This window comes from Cryptomeria japonica, chromosome 7 (assembly GCF_030272615.1).
Source record: "Cryptomeria japonica chromosome 7, Sugi_1.0, whole genome shotgun sequence".
Lineage (NCBI taxonomy): Eukaryota > Viridiplantae > Streptophyta > Pinopsida > Cupressales > Cupressaceae > Cryptomeria > Cryptomeria japonica.
The window spans coordinates 785,084,980-785,104,368 of NC_081411.1; positions in this window are offsets into that span (position 1 = coordinate 785,084,980).

The following is a 19,389-nucleotide window of genomic DNA, read 5'->3' on the forward strand; positions in this document are numbered from 1 at the left end:
ATTTCTCCTATATTCAATGTATGTGATCTCTATCCATACAAGGGAGAATCACAAACAAATCAATTGGACATGTTACCATAGGTTAATGAAGATTGGGTGAGGGGCTTTCCACCAAGCCAACTGGTCAAGTTGGCGAGTATCTTGGACACCAAGGTAGTAAAGAAGAGAAGGAAGGGATTCTACAAGCATTATCTTGTCAAGTGGGAAGGGTTATCTGATTTAGATGCTATGTGGATGTCAGAATTTGATATACTTTAGCATGGAGTGGAGATTGCAGACCTCTTAAATCAAGGGACTTGAGTTCTTTGTCCTAGGGGAGTATGGTGCAGGGCACCTAACACTCCAAGAATGCAATTTTGTTTTTTTTAAGTTTTGTGTGTTTTATTTTATGGTGTAATAATGGACCAACCATTTGGGACTTAGTAGAGCCATGATTGAGTTGTCCAAGTTTTGGATTGTGTCATTTGTGTTCAGGATGTTGTCAGCCTAAGAAGTTGAAATGCTAAGGTAGATCACAAGAGTAGTACTCCAGATGATTGTTATCATGTAATAGGGGTCTATTGTACTGTGTTTAGGTCTTGTGTGGTGTTTGGGAACCTTTAGGAGCCTTGAAATGGATTAGGGTGAAAAGTTGCATCTCAGGAGTAAAAAGATGTAAAAAGTTGCTGAGCAACATTTTGCAATTTTTGCAAAAGTTGCATTTTTGGAAGATGATGTTAAAAAGTTGGTTGAACAACTAAATGATCATCATATAAGCCAAAATCTACTTCATTGTACAAGTTGGAGAATTGGGAATGCAAGAACAAGTTTTTGAGTTGCAAGTAAATCTTATTTTCTTCACCGTTTAACAGTTTTATTGAGTTTTCATTGCTTTGTACAGTCCATTATGGACTTGGTTGTAGATTCTCATTGAAGGGAATGAGTGTTAATTGAATTTACTTTCCAATAAGTTTTATTTGTAGGACTAGTTGTCTTTAGTTGCAGAGATATCATCCATTCTTTGCAACTAGGTGTAAAACCCTTGCAAGTAGGGTTTAAGAGAAAAAATGGCTCTAACATAAGCATTCATTGATGGCACTTGTTGAAATCAAGTATAATTGTAGGTTAGGGTTTGTACATAGGTTTAGAATAGGTTTTTTTGTTTTGCAAGACCTTGTGGAGGAGAGACAATGAAGCCCTAGGATCACTGCTAGAGTTGGTAAGTTAGGATAGCAAAAGAAGTGTGTTTTAAGAGAACATATGGATTGGTGGAGCCACAAAAGAGACATGGCTGGAAATCCCTGTGTGGGAAAGTGCAAGGTAATGAGTCACAAATTCATGGAATTCCATGCATTGGAAAACACGCTCTTAAAAATGGGGGCCCGTTTATGCTTCAGACCCCTCGAGCCAAAAGGTAACGGGGGCCTGAAGCGAAAATAAATGGGCCCCCATTTTTTTCTAAAATGGGGGCCCGTTCTATGTAAGTTGATGCAACAACCCGCCACTTGGCTTGGGATTAGGCCCGGGATAGGCCTTGGATGGTGACACCTAAGACATGGACCTGTAAATTCAAATCTCCATGAATGAAAGCACAAATATGAACTTCTGAAATAGTTTACATGCCTATAATTAGAGAATTTTTATACAAAATTAAAACCCATTTCAAATTATACTGTCTAGATTCTAAATATGTAAATTTATTTAAAAATTGATTATTTTAACTATTTTTCATTTAATTTATACTAAATTGGGTCCAAAAATTTGAAATATTAACTAATTTTGTTAATTTAATAACTTTTTTATTTTAAATAATTTTGAAAAAAAATATATGTCATCAATCAACACAAAATTATTTTCTATTTAAAAATAAAAGATAAAAAAATGTTAAGTTTACGTCAAATTATGTGGGTCGTACACATCAAATTTTTTAAAAAATAATTATGGTCATTAAAAAATTAATTAAAAAATATTTTAAAAAAAATACAAAAAAATATGCATGTCAATCTTTAGTGTGTTACAAACCATTTCCCAAAACAGTTTGAAAAATATAATTTTAATTGTGTCAAAAAGTGTGGGTTGTACACATGCATGGTATGGTCCTGAAACATCCATTTTTAAAACATAGTTTTTAGAACTCCATTCAAAAATTTATTTTTTATAATGTGGGTATTAAAATAAATTACATATTTGGAAAATAAACTGAGAGGGATATCTTTTATATTACTAGATTTTTCCAAGATTCAATATCCAAGTGTTTCAAAATTTAAGCTCAAATGAGACAAAATCTGAAAATCAGGGAAAGCACTTCCACTTTTTGGCCAAAAAGTGGACTCAACTTCTCGCACTGACCTATGTATTCCCTTGAAGAACCCTAAAATTTTTTTAGAAGATGTTTTGATTGATGAAGGGTTTTGAAACCATCTTTCCAAGACACCCGGGTAGGCTTGAATCCTTGAAATTAGTGCAGTATTGGAAACCCTATGTACAGATAAACCAGATGCAATTTTCCAGTATTGTCTGTAACTTTGAAAAGGGTACTCAAATCCATAATTTATTTGTGGCCTTGTTTCGAGAATTTGCAAACTCAGTCTTGAAAACCGATATAGGAGGGCTAATCCAATTAGGCCTATTTGAGCTTGATAGAGACCAAGAAAGGATAGGAAACCATGGCGATGGGTTTGGAGATGCTAAAAGACTCAAAAGACTTCAAAGACACTATGTAGATGTATTTTGGGTCCATTAAATGAGGTTGGAGTGTTGTGATCCTTGCAGAAGTTGTTGGAACCTAAGAGTGGTGTGTGGAGATTAAGGTGGAAACCTCAATAGGAGGAGTTGATTGTCTAAGACCAGTGGCTACACCTTAGAGGCAAGCCAAAGTGGTTCAAACCTTGAAGGTCTCAGTAGAAAAACCCCTACTAAGTGCCATTGGATGGATTTGAGTAGTTGAAGGGTTGAGTAAGACAAGTCAATCCAGAAGGTGAATTGTACCAAGCTTCAAGACTCTCTACATCAGGTTTGCCTTGGATCTTCACAACTATGTATAAAGGGCCATCAGGTGCCATAATGGTCTCACTAGGATCAAATTTGATACATGGATCCTTAGGTGTTTCTTGTTTCTCTACCAAATTAACCACATTTTGAGCCGTGAAAGTGAAATCAGTGGGAGAGAAAGAAGTGTGTTCAGTCTCAATCACATTAGAGGTATGAGAGGGTAACGGATCAGTGAAAATCTTAATAATTTTATTAGGTGGAGCTACTGATTTGTTTCCCTTATCATTCACACTTGCCATAGACATAGTATTATTATCAATAAAGTCTTGAATCTTACATTTTAATGCAAAACATTTTTTAGTATCCTGATCAGGTTGATGATGAAATTGACAAAATGAATTATTATCAAAGTTAGTTGAAGTTGTTTTAAAAGGATCAACTAGTTTTATTGGAGGACGTTTGATAACATTTCTTTGTAACAACTGAGACATGACGCTATAAAAAGATTCATTCAAATGAGTAAATTCTTTCTCTCTTTTGAGAAATTTAGAAATAGGAGGCAAACCTTTTGTAGCATTCACATTGATGGTGTCAATGAATTTGATGAATCCTTTGTTTGGTTTGAACTTTGCAAATGTTTGTTGAAAACTCTCACCCTTCTCCCTCGGAGCCATAGGAGTAGATTGCTCCATTTGACTCACACTCAGTTGATAATTTTGAAGTGTTGCACACAACTATGGAAACAAAGTAAACTTATAAAAGAGAAGCTTTTCCATAATGTCTTTTTGTAAATTAGAAATGAAAATTATTTTAATATCATTAGTAGGCATTAGAAAAGAGATTTGAGAACACAAATGCTTGTATCTACCAATAAAATTAGTCACTTTTTTTTAACACCTTGTTTACAATGCATTAAATCGATCAAAGTGATTTTAGGACCTATGTTGTTTTTAAATTGTTGAATAAAAGCATTTTCTAATTGTTGAAAAGAAGTAATAGAATAAGAAGGTAAAGAGAAATACCATTGTAAAGCCTTATCTATTAATGTTCTAGTAAACAATTTGGTAAGCAATCTTTGATCATGAGCAAAGTCAGTACACAAAGTTTGGAATGCTTTGACATGTGTTAAAGGATCACCTTTTCCATTATAGCTTTCCAATTGAGGGACTTCAACATGTTTAGGAGGACACAACTCTAACAATATCAAGATAAAGTGGGCTCACAACATCAAATGTGGGCACACTAAACTTGGATTGACTCATTGAAGAAATTTGTTATTGCAATGAAGACACAGTTTGAGAAAGGTTACTAATGGTTGCTTCAATTGAAGAATTTATTTTAGACATGTTTGATTGCGAAGGTGGTGTGATATTATTGAAAGAAGTCATTGATTGAGGATAAGGTGGTGGGATACTATGTCAATTAGTCATAGGTGATGATTGTGTATGAAATGGGAAACTAAAAGGAGTAAAATAATTGAATGCATTGCCCCCTTGTGTCACATTGATTGGTTGAGAGACAATAGGAATACTCATTGAAGGCATAGATAAGCATGGAGGATTGAAAGAAGAAGAGGGATTTACCCCATGACTAATGGTTGTAGGTATGACAATTTGAGTTGAAGTAGCCATGATGTTTGAAGTGAAAGTATGAATACTAGACATAGAAGTGGTCAAAGGAATAGAATGATTGATTTGTGTAGGAGGTTGTGAATAACCTAGGTTCTCAACACAACTCTTCATAGGCATAACATTAGAATCAACAATGTGAGAAATAACATGCATTATATCACTACAATTATTATCACTTTGAATCATGCATTTAGACCTTCAATTAATGGAAGAGCTTCACTATTAGGATATTATTGGGACATCCATTGTTGGAAATTGTCAAATTTATTGTCCAATTTTGAAAGTTGATCTATAGAAAATCTAGTTAAATCTTCTTCTTCATCATGGGAATCATCAATTGGGTAGGTAAATATTTTATTAAGATGGGAAGAATTAGCAATATCCTTATTGTAGAAGTCACCCAAATTAGGCTCCATCTCTTTGGGAATTAAACCTTGGGAAGCCTTAAATCGAATGCTTTGTGTAATGGGTATAGTATAGGTAGGACTAATAGTTGTAAAACTCATGCATTAGAGGGAAAAATTTGAAATTTGAATTTGAATTTTGAATTTCGGGAACACAGTTTACAAAATTGAATAATGCAAAATTCAAGAAAATGGTGACTATACAATTTGAACTTTGTGGAAAGAAGAAATGACACAATATCCAAGAAAGATTTATAATTAATAAAAAGAGATTGAAATTTAAAATTAGGGCCAATGGGATACCATTTAATTTAAAATTTAAAATCAACACAATTAAGATCTGAAAATTAGGGTAGATTATAATTAACCACTTAATTTTAAATATTTCCTTGAAAGTTGCAATGTTGAAACCAGGAAGTGTTTTTTATTTTAGAGGCATCAAAATTTGACAAAATCAGCCAGTTTTCTGGATTTAAGCAATTAAATACAATCATAACAGTCTCTCAAAATTTCAGGAAAAAAGCCAAGGACCGTACGTAAATTATGCGTGGTCCTCCAAACTTTTTCTGAAATTTTTAGGGATGAAAGCTACGATGATTTGAGAGCTAACCCTCAAAAATTGATTGATTTTACGATCTCTAGATATGTGAAATTAAGGTTTGAATGTCGAAATAGGACCCTATTAGGGTTTTGAAAAAGATAAGAAATTGAATTGTAATTTTAAAAAATGTCAAACCTAATGGATAGGGTCACTTTAAATAATATTTAGAAAACTAAAATTGGTTGAAATTGATTGAAATTTGTATAAAATGCAATTAAATTTGAAAATGAGTGTTTTAGGACCTAACCACTGAATTTTGAAATTTTGAATTTTGGGAAAAGAAGGGAAATTGAATATTTGAATTTTAGGCAAGAAGACAAGTTTGAAAACAGTCACAAATCTAAAAATTAGATGTAAATCCAATTTTTGCACAAGTTCAAGTTGATGTTTGAAAATTAGGGTTTTGACAGTGTACCACTTAATTTTGTAAATTTGATTTGCAAATTGAATAAGACAATAAAAGAATTGAATTTGACAAGCAATTTAATTTTCAGATCTAAAATAATAGATAGCAATTTTTTTGCAAAATACAAGTATAATTTCAATTTTAGCAACTAGGGTTTTGAATGAATTAACCACTAAGTTTGTGTAAATTGCAAGAATATTAAATTTGTAGATGAAAAGTATGGAATAATTTTCAATGTGAAGCATGTAAGACGTCGTGCTCACCAAAATGTATTATGGTGAAAAATGATGAGGAGAGATCAAGTGGAAAGTTTTACTCCCCTCAAAAGAGGAATGAAAGTTTCACAAAGAATTCCCTTCAATTTTTCACACATTACATTCAAAAGAGGGGTTGAATTCACTAGATCCAATCCCCAATGGTAAGAGATTGAATACTATGTGAATTGTAGTAAATTTGGAAAGTATTAGGAAAGCAAATTAACCCTCTTTTGTAGTAGACTAGTTGAATTAAGAAAATTCAGACTAAGTGCAAAAATTAAAAAGAAATGATTATATCTTGAGATAGGGATCTAGGATGAAGCTATGCACTTGGAATTAGCAGTAGAATGTCACCATGTGTAAGTCATGCACAGTCCTTTGAAAAATCCATGCGGCGAAAAGGGTTTTTCCATCTCTGAAAATGAAGCCTAAACCTGCAATTACAGCCACACACCTACAACCTACACATAGAAAAGAGAGGGAAATGTTCTTGGGATTGGGGGTTTTCCTTCAGGTCAAAACCCATTTTTGGATTAACCAAGTAGTTGTAAATTGTTGCAAGTAAATGAAAGGAAATGCTTGAAGTAAAATCCACCTCAAGAAGGGGATGCAATTGAAATGTTGATACCTTTGTAGATGAGTTTTCTTGAATGGATATGTGAAATAGGATGTCTTGAATGTTGATATAAATCTCCTCTTCAATGGTTGAATCATTATCTTGAATGCAACACCTAGCCTTGAAAGGAGACTTGAAATGCTAAATGCTTAAATGAATGTTTGAATACTTTATGCTTGATGATAATGTCATCTTGTAATTTTGCCTTATGATCCACTTATCTTCGCTTATTTTCTCTTTTTCTCGCTTATGGAAATAGGAGGGGAAGTGCTCCTTATATACTTTCCAATTAGGGATGTTTAGATAATTTCCTGTCTAAGGCCGACATATGAAAACTTTTCCCGCTCAACAATTGACAAGCCCAATGCAAGGAGGAATCAAAGAGGGCCCAAAATAGGGCTAGTACAAGGGCACCATACCCCTATCCTACCCTAATTTTGGGCAAGGACTAGCAAAAGGGTAGTGTAGAATGATGAAAAATACAAGTTATTGATGTCTTAAACATGTTTTGAGTCTCCGATCAGGGTTAGGGATTCGTCTGCTAATGCAAAGACCCAAATGTGGTCAAAAATTGGAAGGGTTGCAATTTTATGACGCTATAATTGAATTACCTCATTCCCCAAGACTCTCTCCTTTCCATCTTCTATTTTCACAAAGGCACCAAATTCAATCTCCTAACCCTCATATTGTTCCACACAATTTAGGAACCTAAAAATGTCGTCATCATCATTGAAAAATTGCCATCTTTCAATTTTGCTAGGGATTGAAGGCCTGTTTTGAACCTCAACTTTTGAGATTCCTACAAAAGTTATATCTTCTGGCCTTAAAGCTATATTATCTAGCAAGTCTTCCATCCTATTATGGCTTCTTTCCTTCCAATCAACATTGAATGCATCAAAGTTCTCAATCTCATCCCATATAGAATTTTTGTACTGCTTCAACCTTTTATTATTTGATGCATACTTCGACTTGATTTGGTATATGAGTAATTTATAATCTCCAATGAATTTGAGATTCTTTATCCCATGTTTTTCAACTAATCTCAACCCCAGTAGTAATGCTTCATACTTTGCCACATTATTAGTGCATGCAAAAGATAGAGTAAAAGAAAATTTAAAAGTTTTTCCACTAGGTGAGATGAATAATACCCCTACATCAGATCAATCCTTAGAGCTTGCTCCATCAAAATACATTGTCCATAAATTATCATCGCTTCATGATTTCTCTACTTCCTTTTCCAATAGCGGAGTTTGTTCATTTTCTTCTCTTATGGAGTCCTCAACTTTGAATGCATTGATTTATGTGTCTACAAAAAATTTCATGTCCTCATCAGATTCCTTTTCATGCACCATCATATAGAGAACCATCGTCTCCCTCTCAATTTTGACATTCTTACCATCAATGCAAAATTTTGCATAAGATAAATCACATTGCAAACTTACCCCCATATAAGCACTCCAATTTCTTAGCAATAGCATCCCATAATGAGATGGGATGTCTACAACTAGTACACTCATGGTTAAATCCTTCTTAGGGAAGGCTACAAGCTTATAAGGTAGTACCCTTATAGTACCTATCACAGGTACCTCTCTTGAATCCATGGCACAACATCTGCCCTAAGGGGTATCAACATTTAAACCCATGACTTGCATTATCCTCACTAGCATGACATAATTTGAAGCTCTAAAATCAATCATATAATTTTTTTAGCACCCCTCCATTTATGATAACACTTAAAAGAAGGGATCCACATTCTCAAGGCACTCATTTACTATATCTTTGAGATAAATTTGGGGAATCTAAGAGACCATTCCCTTGAGCTCTTTATCCTTTGTCTCATTCTTATTTACTTGTTCCTTTACATTATGAGAAACATTCTTATGTTTAATCTTAGTAGAAGAAGAATCACCACTGACCCAAGCCATAGCTTTCTCCTTATGTTCCTCAATTCTTAGGATTTCTTGTAAAGGAACCTTAATTGTAATCTAAGAAAGCAACTGAAGCATATCAACAAATGTGTAATCTGGAAATTCAAGGGACATACTTATTTTTTCTTCATTTTTCATCTGCTTGTTGCTTTCAACATTTTTTTTCTGCTTCAGGGCCTCTCCAATAAGTGCAATAGACTTTTCAACTATCTTTGTCTTCACCGTAGGTGAAGCAAATTCCTCACAAGGCTTTATTATTTCAACTTTCTTAGCCCACTCTTTTTTCTTGACCTCTTTGATATTGACTCCATCCTTCCTTGGTTTATCTTCTTTGACCTCCTTGCCTTTTATTTTTAATTCTTTGATAAATAGACCAGAAGGCTTGCCTTGATCTTCACCAATTTTCCGTTTCTCAACTAGTAATTACTTTTGACTTGAGCCACCATAGCAGTTGTTATTCTGGATATCTCTTGATTTGAAGGTCTTCTCAAGGACACAATTGTTAGACAACTCAGATAACTAGAGGACAATTGCGAGGTGGGGGTGAATCAGTTGTCAGTAGATTATAGAAATTTAAGCATTAAAACCTTATTAGCAGAATACATAAACCAAATACCAAAACAACAAATATAATAGTTAAGAACAAATATAAACCACAGAACATTTACCAACAATCCACAAAAAGATAACACCAAGATTTGTATGTGGAAAACCTAGTGAAGGAAAAAACCACAGTGGGAATCCTACTTCTGTAGTAAGTATGTGACTACAATAAGAGGGGCCTGCACATATAGGAGGACCAACAACCTAGAACACACTGCTCAGCACAAAAGGAGCCTCACTAACTATAAAATAAATTCAGACTACAATCCGAAAGAAGAATGAACTGGAAGAATAGAATCTCCTATGCTTGAGTATAGTTCCAATTAAGCTCAGTACCTGAGGTCTTAAACCTCTTTCACCAACCCAATTCGATCACCTATGATTGATCAAATCCTCTGCATATGATTGCAACTTTATTCACACATAGGTAATCCCATAACTAAAAAAACCCATGAAATCCCCATGATCTACAAAGAGATCTTACATCATATTTATACCAACCCGGGACCTAAACAATTAGGTCATCCACCTAAAAGATAATACAATAAATTCATAACTTAAACCCGCAATATAATGATCAACCAAGTCATTTTGAGACCAAAAAAACATAATCCAATCAATAAACCCAACTAGTAGCTCATCAGGATCATTCACCAACACGTTACATAAACCGGTCCATAACCTAGCCGAATAAGATAGCATTAGGTCTAGACCCAAATACAATACCATTGATCAACAAGAACATGAACAAGATAACCAACAACATCTTGAAAGACATCTAGAAGCCGCACCAACACAACTTATCATGTGCATCAGAAAGTCTTCAACAAAGCTTTGTTGGTAGAACCCTTATTGGTGACCAAAAGTTTTACTAGAACAAATGATAAATCATGAGTCACCAAATCCAGAACCAACTAATTATGATACCCATTTGAATAGCATGAATGATAGATCTAAACCAAATCCACAAGCCAAAGTGTACTAGAGCATACTAGATCCAACCACTCTATCGGAACCTATCAGAAGTTGATAAACAGCCAAAACAGCCAGTGTTGCCATCAATGCAACACATAATCAATTCCTCCAATTTCCAACAACAATATGTTCTCCTTGTTCAACATTGCATATTTGATCATCAACACATAACTTATCATCAAAAAGATCTTTTCGATGATATGATTCATTTGTTTGCATTTGATGATCCATATCCAAGTCCTGAGTTTCAATATTAGAAAAGTATTCTGCTCCTCCGAGGTAGGAAGTAGTCATGAGACAATGAACATTGTCACCCTCAAAAGTTTCTTCTTCTTCTTCTTCTGTTAATTCAATCTTGGAAAAAATAAATTGTGCAACAACATAATACTCAAGTGAATGAGCTGATTGACAAGCAACACACCAAGATGTATCCTCAACAATGTTCACTGTGTGTTTTTGCAATGGATCAGGAGTTCTCTACTCTTTCTTATTCTTTTGTTGTTGTTGAACTAGCTTTCCATCCTTCCAATTTGTGTTGTAAGGATAGTCATGCAGCCTTGGAGGTCTATTAAATTTATTAAACTGTTTCTTTTTTAGTGTAGCACCCTTTTCATTCTTTGCAATAGTTAATTTGAGATCCTTCAAGGTATGAAGAACCTTGTCCCATTTATCTTCTTCTTCAGGTTTTGATCCTAAAAGTTTCTCCATTTTATCTTTTGCACTTTTAGACAATCTAGGATCCTCTCTTCTTCCAAGCTTACCAAAAGCTCTCCTATTTCTTTCAACATTTATGGCTATCATAAATGCATCTCTTATATTTTGAGGATCTTTATCCCTAAGGATATATGTCATTTTTGCATTAAATGCATTTACATATGTAGGTGGATAAACATTGTCATCTAATCTTAGAACTTGAAATAATTTATGCATAGCCTTTTGAAATCTAATATTAAAATTAGTGACAAGCTCATTTGGTGACTTCTTGATGTTGTTGAACTTATTAAACATAAAGCTTGCATTAGTTTTGTCACCATATTTCTCTTTGAAAATCCTTTCAAATTATTCCCAGGAATTGATGGTTGCAGTTGGCAACCCCTTGTACTAATCCCTAGCATCTTCAATCAGAGATTGTACAAAAAGTTTCATGACAAAATCCTCATGCTCTACTTCATAGTCATTTAGCTTATCTATGAAATCCCTTAGATGTTCTTCACCAGTGATTGCATGATTTCTTGCAAACTTACTGATCTTGTCCCTTAATTCATTTGGGACTGTGTTAGGATGTCCTGGTATCCCATCAAAATGTAACTTCCTATACCTCTCTAAATGGATAGGTATTCTTTGAAATTGCCTAGTAGCAGCTTGTCCATCAACTTTGGTTGTAGCACTAGTCCCAGTTGTATTTGTTCTAGTGTTAACCCCAACACTAACTTCAACATGTACTTTAGAAGCTTGAGACTGACTAATGTTTTGAGTTGCTACTTGACCTCCCTACCCAGTAAGTGCAACTCTAGTACTCTAGGTACTTTGAATATTTTCGGTAGGAGTACTTGTATTGAAATTTTGTGTTGTTGTAGGGATTAAACTAGAAACAACCTGAGTATTAGATGGGCCAGTAGTGAATGTAGCATTATTTAATGCTGACAACTTAAGGAAATCAATTTTCCTCTTCATTTCTACTATTGAAGCTTACATCTCAAATTTCTTTAACTATTTTGCAAGAGTTTCACTCTCTATCATGGCTTTCTCTAATTCAATGTCATCTTGAGATAATCCATGACTTAGATCCAGGATATTTTTAAAAAAAACATTATTTATTTTAACACCGGACACCTTTTTCTTTCCTTTGTTCTGATCTGATTTGGGAATCTAAAGACTTGGCTGACTGGGATCTACTAACTTTTGGCTATCAACATGACTCTTAGAATTTTCTTTTATAACATGTTTAGATTTCCTATCTAAGATCTTTCTTATAATAGGACCCTCAACACTAGGCTTAATTTTTTTCTGATTCAAAGCTTTTAATGTAGCCAATTGCCTCATTAAACTATCCCTCTCAATTATTGCATTATAACCTCAGATTCCTTCTCTTTTTCTCTTTTCTTTCTTAAATTCATTTGTTCTTGGAGTTTCTTTCTTAATGTATTTATGTCTCCAAAAACCTCTTCAAGATCTGGTAAAGTTATTTCAGATCCAGAAGTATCACCTAAATGTCTTAGGTTTGCATCTCCTTGTTCCTGAGTTGACTCAATATTATAAGGAAATTATGTTGTGAGGCCAAGAGGAGAAGGTATGCCAATAGTACTACTTTGATAACTTTTACTTCTACTCTGACCTCTTCTCTTTTTGAAATATTGAACCTAAGTAGCTTCCTCATTCTTTTGTTGTACTTCTTCTTGTAGAGGTTTGTTAAACAAAGAACTAAAGAATCCTAAGCTATCTAACTCAGAACTCTTAGAAGAAGTTTTATGAACTTCAGGAATAGGATTCAAAGACAACTTACTTGAATTCTTATGCTTTGGTTTCCATGTTGAGGGAGCAGGGCTTGTTTCTACGTTTTTTCTTATTCCACTCCTCTATGGAGCTCCAGGAAGCTCTTCCAATCTTTCTTCAAGATGTAGCCTCATGTAACCTCTGGTGTTCTTATATTTACTCACAGTGACAAAATATTTCAGATACTTGTTAGGAATCTTCAACAATACATGCACTAGTGCAGAGACTTTAGAATCACCACCCAGATTACTTTGGGATAGCAAATAAGACAATATTTGGTAATCTTTGAAAGAGATTTATGAACTTTATTAAAAAATAGGAATGTATTGTTAGCATTGTGTTGTCATTGACGTCAACCGGTATCGGATGACCACCAGTAGATGAGATGTATGTGCAACACTACTATTAAGGAGTATAGGATGTGATATCTTGGATATCACCCCATGTTGCAGAACACTGGTAATGTATGGAAGATGACCTCAGGAGTCACTTGCACACAAGATAATGCCCAGCTTGTGTGATGAGATAGAGAGGTGTTTGAGTAGTTGTTTATGATGAAGAGGCAAAATGTTATTTGAATCACATCCACACTGAAAGAGAAGATTGAATAGGTCACTGGTATGCTATGAGGTTGCTGAATAGCAGGACTCCCATCGGATGAAGATGCAGTCATCATGAGAAGCAATGAGTGATAGTGTATGTGCTCACACCGGTTCACATATGCTTGTTTGAAGATATGCTGCACAAATAGAGAACTCACATGAGAAGATGACAAGGTGTTCCTCCACCAAGTAAGTGGATCTTATCCCCTATATGCATTAAGTGCATTATAGTTTGGTGAATAAGAGTAACTAGGTAAAGGCAAGAACTTGAAGGATCACTCTAGATCCACTGGTAAATTGAGGGAATGCCTTAAGTGCATGAGATTAGGGTTATGCACTAGATCAACAGAGAAGGAATGTTGAGATGCTAATACAGCAGAAGGGTGATGTGTTTCTCATTTAGACAAACTGACTGAGTAGATGTAGTCAGAGGAGAATGGTCTGACCGATGAAGGAGTCTAGTGAAGGATGATGATTGGTATCATCAAGAGTGATAACTGATATGTAAAGTTCACCTGTAATATGAGCAAGGTGAAGAATGCATATATGATAAGGTTACTAGTATATTGTGTGACACTGGCGAGGTTAACGAATCACCAGGAAAAAAGAACCAGTTGAGTGGCTGATCGGTGATCCTATTTGAACCAACATGAAGTACGAAGCTAGCAGTTAGTCTATATGGATGCCACATGGAGTCAATGTGGTGAACATGCATTTGGATAAAGATGGAATGTACATCAACATGGTTGTTGCAGGGTTGGTCAACTTTAATGAGATGTCACTCAAATCATGGGATAGGTTGCAGAGCTATTGTAGGGGTTTGAGGCTTGATGTCTAGAATACAACTATGAGTTAGGTAAGGGTGATTGAGAAGATTGAGGCAATGAAGAAAACAACATGACAAATATTTTGTGATTGACCAAGGGATCAACTATGAGGGTAAAAAGCAAGTCGCTGGAGATGAAAGTCGTGATCTAGGAGATGCAAAAATGGTGGAGCTATACAATTAGATGTTAGAAAGATTAGATCGTGCAAGATCTGATTGGATTTGGTTTTCCTTGAGGAAGGTGAGGAAACCATAACCACCTAGATCTTGAGTTGGTTTTTTGAGGGAAAACCTTGCTATAAGTGTGGGGGCCGAAGAGAATGGTTATTGCTGCTAAATAAAAGAATATGGTGTGATTGCAAAGTTGAAGACTTCTGCAAGTAAGAGAAAATCACCCAAGTGCTCAATGAGAATCTGTGAAGAGAGTGGGAGTGAGAGAGAACCTGGTTGAAGCATTCAACTGGTTGGAGAGAAGAATTGGTAGTATTCATATTGACAGAATAGAGGTGAAGGAAACTACAAAGAAGACAGAAAGAGAACTGACAGAGAGAGTTGAATTGATGAAGAGCAGAGCAGTGAGGAGGAGATACAGTGAGAGTAATTCAGAAGAGAGATAAACTGGTACAGGTTACCAACAAAGAAGCAATAGGTGAAGAGTAGTAGGGAAGTGAGTCGGTGAAGCAGAGAGGGTATCTCACCGATAGAGTAAGATATGTATAATGGTTGCAAGATTCACTTGTAAAAAGATAACTACTTATATATTTGATGTTTACATTGTGAACACTAATTTGTAGCTCGGTGCAGGGGTTGTAGCTCCTTGGGTTGGTGTCCTAATGTCAGGGGTTGGTGCTCCTTTGGGTTGTAGCCCATAAATCAGACAGGGGTTGGTGCTCCTTGGGTTGGTGCCCTAAACTTTGTAACTATGTTTTATTGACAGGTTGGATTGGAGTACTAGACTCTAGCAACATTGCTCACCAAGGTTTTTCCCGTCTTGGGTTTTCCTTGTATATGCTAGTGTTATGTGATGTCCCCTTGTGAGTGTGTTTGCATTTAAGTTGGTCTCCTCTATAACCTATAATTTTGCATTGAGTTAAATCTATCAACCAGTATGCTCATATAGGATTGCAAAAGAGAAAAATATTTGAGCACCATTGATTCACCCCCTCCTCCTCTGAGTGGTGCATTGTGTCTAACAATTGGTATCAAAGCATAGGTTCCTAGTTAGAAGAGTGTTCTCCAACTTGGGTAGATTCTAGCTTAAGGACACAAGGGTTTGTTTAGTGTTTATCTCTGCTCTAGTATTTGATGGTTCAAAATTTTCTATTTGGAGTTGCAGAATGGAAGTTTTCCTATCCTCTCTTAGGATTTGATGTATGGATGTCAGTAGTTGATGGTCTCCCTAGAAAAGTCAATCTTCCTACTAGATTTTTAGAAGAAAGAAGAAACCAGTGCAATGAAAAAGCCATGAAGGCTATTTTTAGTGGACTCGCTGGCTATGTCTCCTCATAAGTGGAAAGGTGTAAAACAACAAAGAGCTTATGGTAAAGATTGGAGAAGCTCTATGGAAATGAACCTTGAACTGTAGAACCAAAAAATGAAGCAAATATGAGAAATACCTCTCATATTTATCTGGATGATGAAGATAGATTTGCTAGCATCCACAACAGTGATAAAGAAGGAGCTCAATTCTTTGTGGCTGAAGAATCTAAAAGTGGCTAGGCAAATAGTTCCCCTCAATAAGATATGTTGAGCAGTGATTATGATGAAGAGGAAAACATGGTAGATAGATCTAGCCATCAAGATCCTTTTGATGATGAAGAAGTAGCAGAAGTTGACCTTGAAGGAGAGCTTGTAAATATACTTGAAGAACTCAATAGAGCTAAAAAGGAATAAAAACTATTCAAGAATGCTGCTATTGTGGAGCAGACCCAATTAGTCAAATGCCTTGAAGAATCTGAGAAATACATCTTAGAGTTGAAGACTCAGGCAGAAGATACCAAGAAATGTTGGTGTGAAGATCTAGCCTCCCAGCTAGAGATAAAAGACAAAAAACTTTAGTGGCTTCTTGAAGAGAACAAAAGCCAGACCTCCCCAGTTAGATATGCTCCTCGAAAGAAGGGTGACATAATCCCAACTGGTGTGGACTTGCAGACAAAAGTGAAGATCAACACCGCAAGAAGGAATCTTCATACATATCCCAGAGGTAAGGGGAAGATGGAAGAAGCAAACTCCATAGGAAGCGGGAAGATGAGGAAGCAACAAAGGAGACCCTCTACCAGCAGAGGACAAAAAAATTCTACCACCTATAGGGGGAAGCTAGTAAGGGAGAAGAAGAAGAGATCAGATGAAAGAGGTTCTCAAAATGGACAACCAAGGGTCCATTCTCAAAAAGGAAAAGATGGGGATGCAAAACCGACAAGATCTCCTCATGCATGGAAAAGTAAATATGTAACTTATATGCCATCATTTACTAGTTACTGATTTATATGTAATGATTATGGCCATATGGTAGGGGAATGTAGAAACAAATCTAGAAAGGATAATGTAGGATCTCATAGAAATCATGAATATGGAAATTTTTATCCAGAAGTAGATACATGTATGTCCCTTCTCCCAGTTATGCAAAGATTGTTTGTCATAACTACAATGGATCTGGCCATAGAGAGTCTGAATACAGGAAGAGGAACCTACAGTCACATGGGGGCCGACAAAATGGCCATGCTCTGCAGAAAAGTGAAAAAAAAGCATATGGAAGGCAGAGACCTGCATGGAACTGAAGGAGAAATGTTTGTGCAGTAGTAAGAAGTTCACCGATTCTAATTGCTAGTCAAAGCAACATAACTAGAAGAAGATGGTCAAACTAGTATGTCAAGAGATTTCCCAATCATGAAGTTGGGATGGAGGTTGTGTGCTACTATAGCACTACTTCTGACCATAATGAAGAATATGGAAATGGGAAGAAGGGTGAGACCAAGAAGGTATGGAGGAAGAAGACCATGAACTGGCACTGTGCACTCAGCGCATAAGTGATATCTCCTAAGGCCTAAAGGAGATGTAGGATCCTAGGGGGAGTAGCATATTGAACTTATATTCCACCCCCTTAGTGAAGGAGGTGACATGAAATTACCTGATGTTGTTGGTTTGAAGGATGAAAATGTAAAGATAAGTGTGTAAAGATGCTGCCTTGACTACACACCTACAGATCAGTGATGGATCACCACTACATGTTTCAAAGAGTGAAGGTTAACAACTGCTATCAGATGTTAACTGGTATGTGCAAGATGTTACCTGCATGTATGCTAACAGGTACTTGTGGGTTATGTAAGACAATGAGGTTGGAGAGAATTGCATTAGCCCTGGTAGCATGGAGTGAAATTATGTCTCAAGAGGTGTTGATGGAGACCTGAAAGACATATGTTGGCCCCAGTTGTTGGTCATGCAGGCTTAAATGTTTTTGGGCTAACTGATTTGTCTCTTGGCATGATGATGTTATTATATGGCATTGGGAAAAATTCAGTATCATGTCATAGGCTGTGGTGGTTACAATGGAGTTGAAGGATCATCAGATGATCACATATGCATAGCTAAACTAGCATATGGAGAAGATTGAAGTCCCAATACTGTACCTGATTGGAGATAAGCACCTAAGATATATGAATTAGGGGGAGTTCAAGTGCTTATGATGAAGAACTAGCTTGCTTGAAATTGCAAGGATACTATCTACCCAAGCTATAGGAGATGGAGATTGCAGAAGTGTTGCAGGTTGACCAACAGGTGTTTAGTATTCATTGACACATCAATAATCGGTATCAGTCTTTCTGCAAAATGAGTTCAAATTGCATCGGACGTGCATGCTCATTTGGTGTTAGTTTATGGTTAAGTTCCCCACCTCAAGTACTGTGACTTGAAAAGATGTAACAACTGGTGACAAGATGATAAGTGGTATCAAAGGAAGTGTTACGTCAACTAAAGACAAAGGGGGAGAAAAGTATTTTGTCAGGGACCGGTACATACAAGAGACATAATATCTTGACAATGCTCTTTACCATTGTTGTCAAAGGGGAAGAAGGATTTTGTAGTATACCACATACTACATGTGTGTGAATCCATGGATCATAGTAAGGGGGAGAAAGACTATGTAGTATGCCGGATACTACATATGTTGACATCAATGCCAAAGGGGGAGATTGTTGGCATTGTGATGTCATTGATGTCAACCAGTATGGGATGACCACTGATAGATGAGATGTATGTCCAAAACTGCTATGAAGGAGTACAAGATGTGATATCTTGGATATCACTATGTGTTGCAAAACACTGGTAATGTAAGGAAGATGACCTTAGGAGTCTCCTGCATGCAAGATAATGCCCAAATTATGTGATGAGATAGAGGTGTTTGAGTGGTTGTTTATGATGAAGAGGCAAAATGTTATCTAAATCACATCCACACTGGAAGAGAAGATTGAACAGGTCACCAATATGCTATGAGGTTGTTGAATAGCAAGACTCCCACTAGATGAAGATGCAGTTGTTATGAGAAGCAATGGCTGACAGTGTATGTGCTCACACTGGTTCACATATGAGTATTTGAAGATATGTTGCAGAAATAGGGAACTCACTTGAGTAGATGACAAGGTGTTCCTCCATCAAGTAAGTGGAGCTTATCCCCGATATGCATTAAGTGCATTATAGTTTGGTGGATAAGAGTAAATAGGTAAAGGCAAGAACTTGAAGGATCACTCTAGATCCATTGATAAATTAAGGGAATGCCTTAAGTGAATGAGATCAGGGTTATGCACTGCACTGATAGAGAAGGCATGCTGAGATGTTGATACAACATAAGAGTGATATGTTTGTCTAAGAGATAAACCAGTTGAGCAGATACAGTCAGATTTGAATGGTCTGAGCAATGAAGGATTCTAGTGAAGGATGATGACTGGTATCATCAAGAGTGATAACCGGTATGTAAAGCTCACCTATAATATGAGCAAGGTGAAAAATGTAGATATGATAAGGTTATCAGTATAGTGTGTGACACCGACGAGGTTAACGAATTGGTAGGAAAAAGGTACTGGTT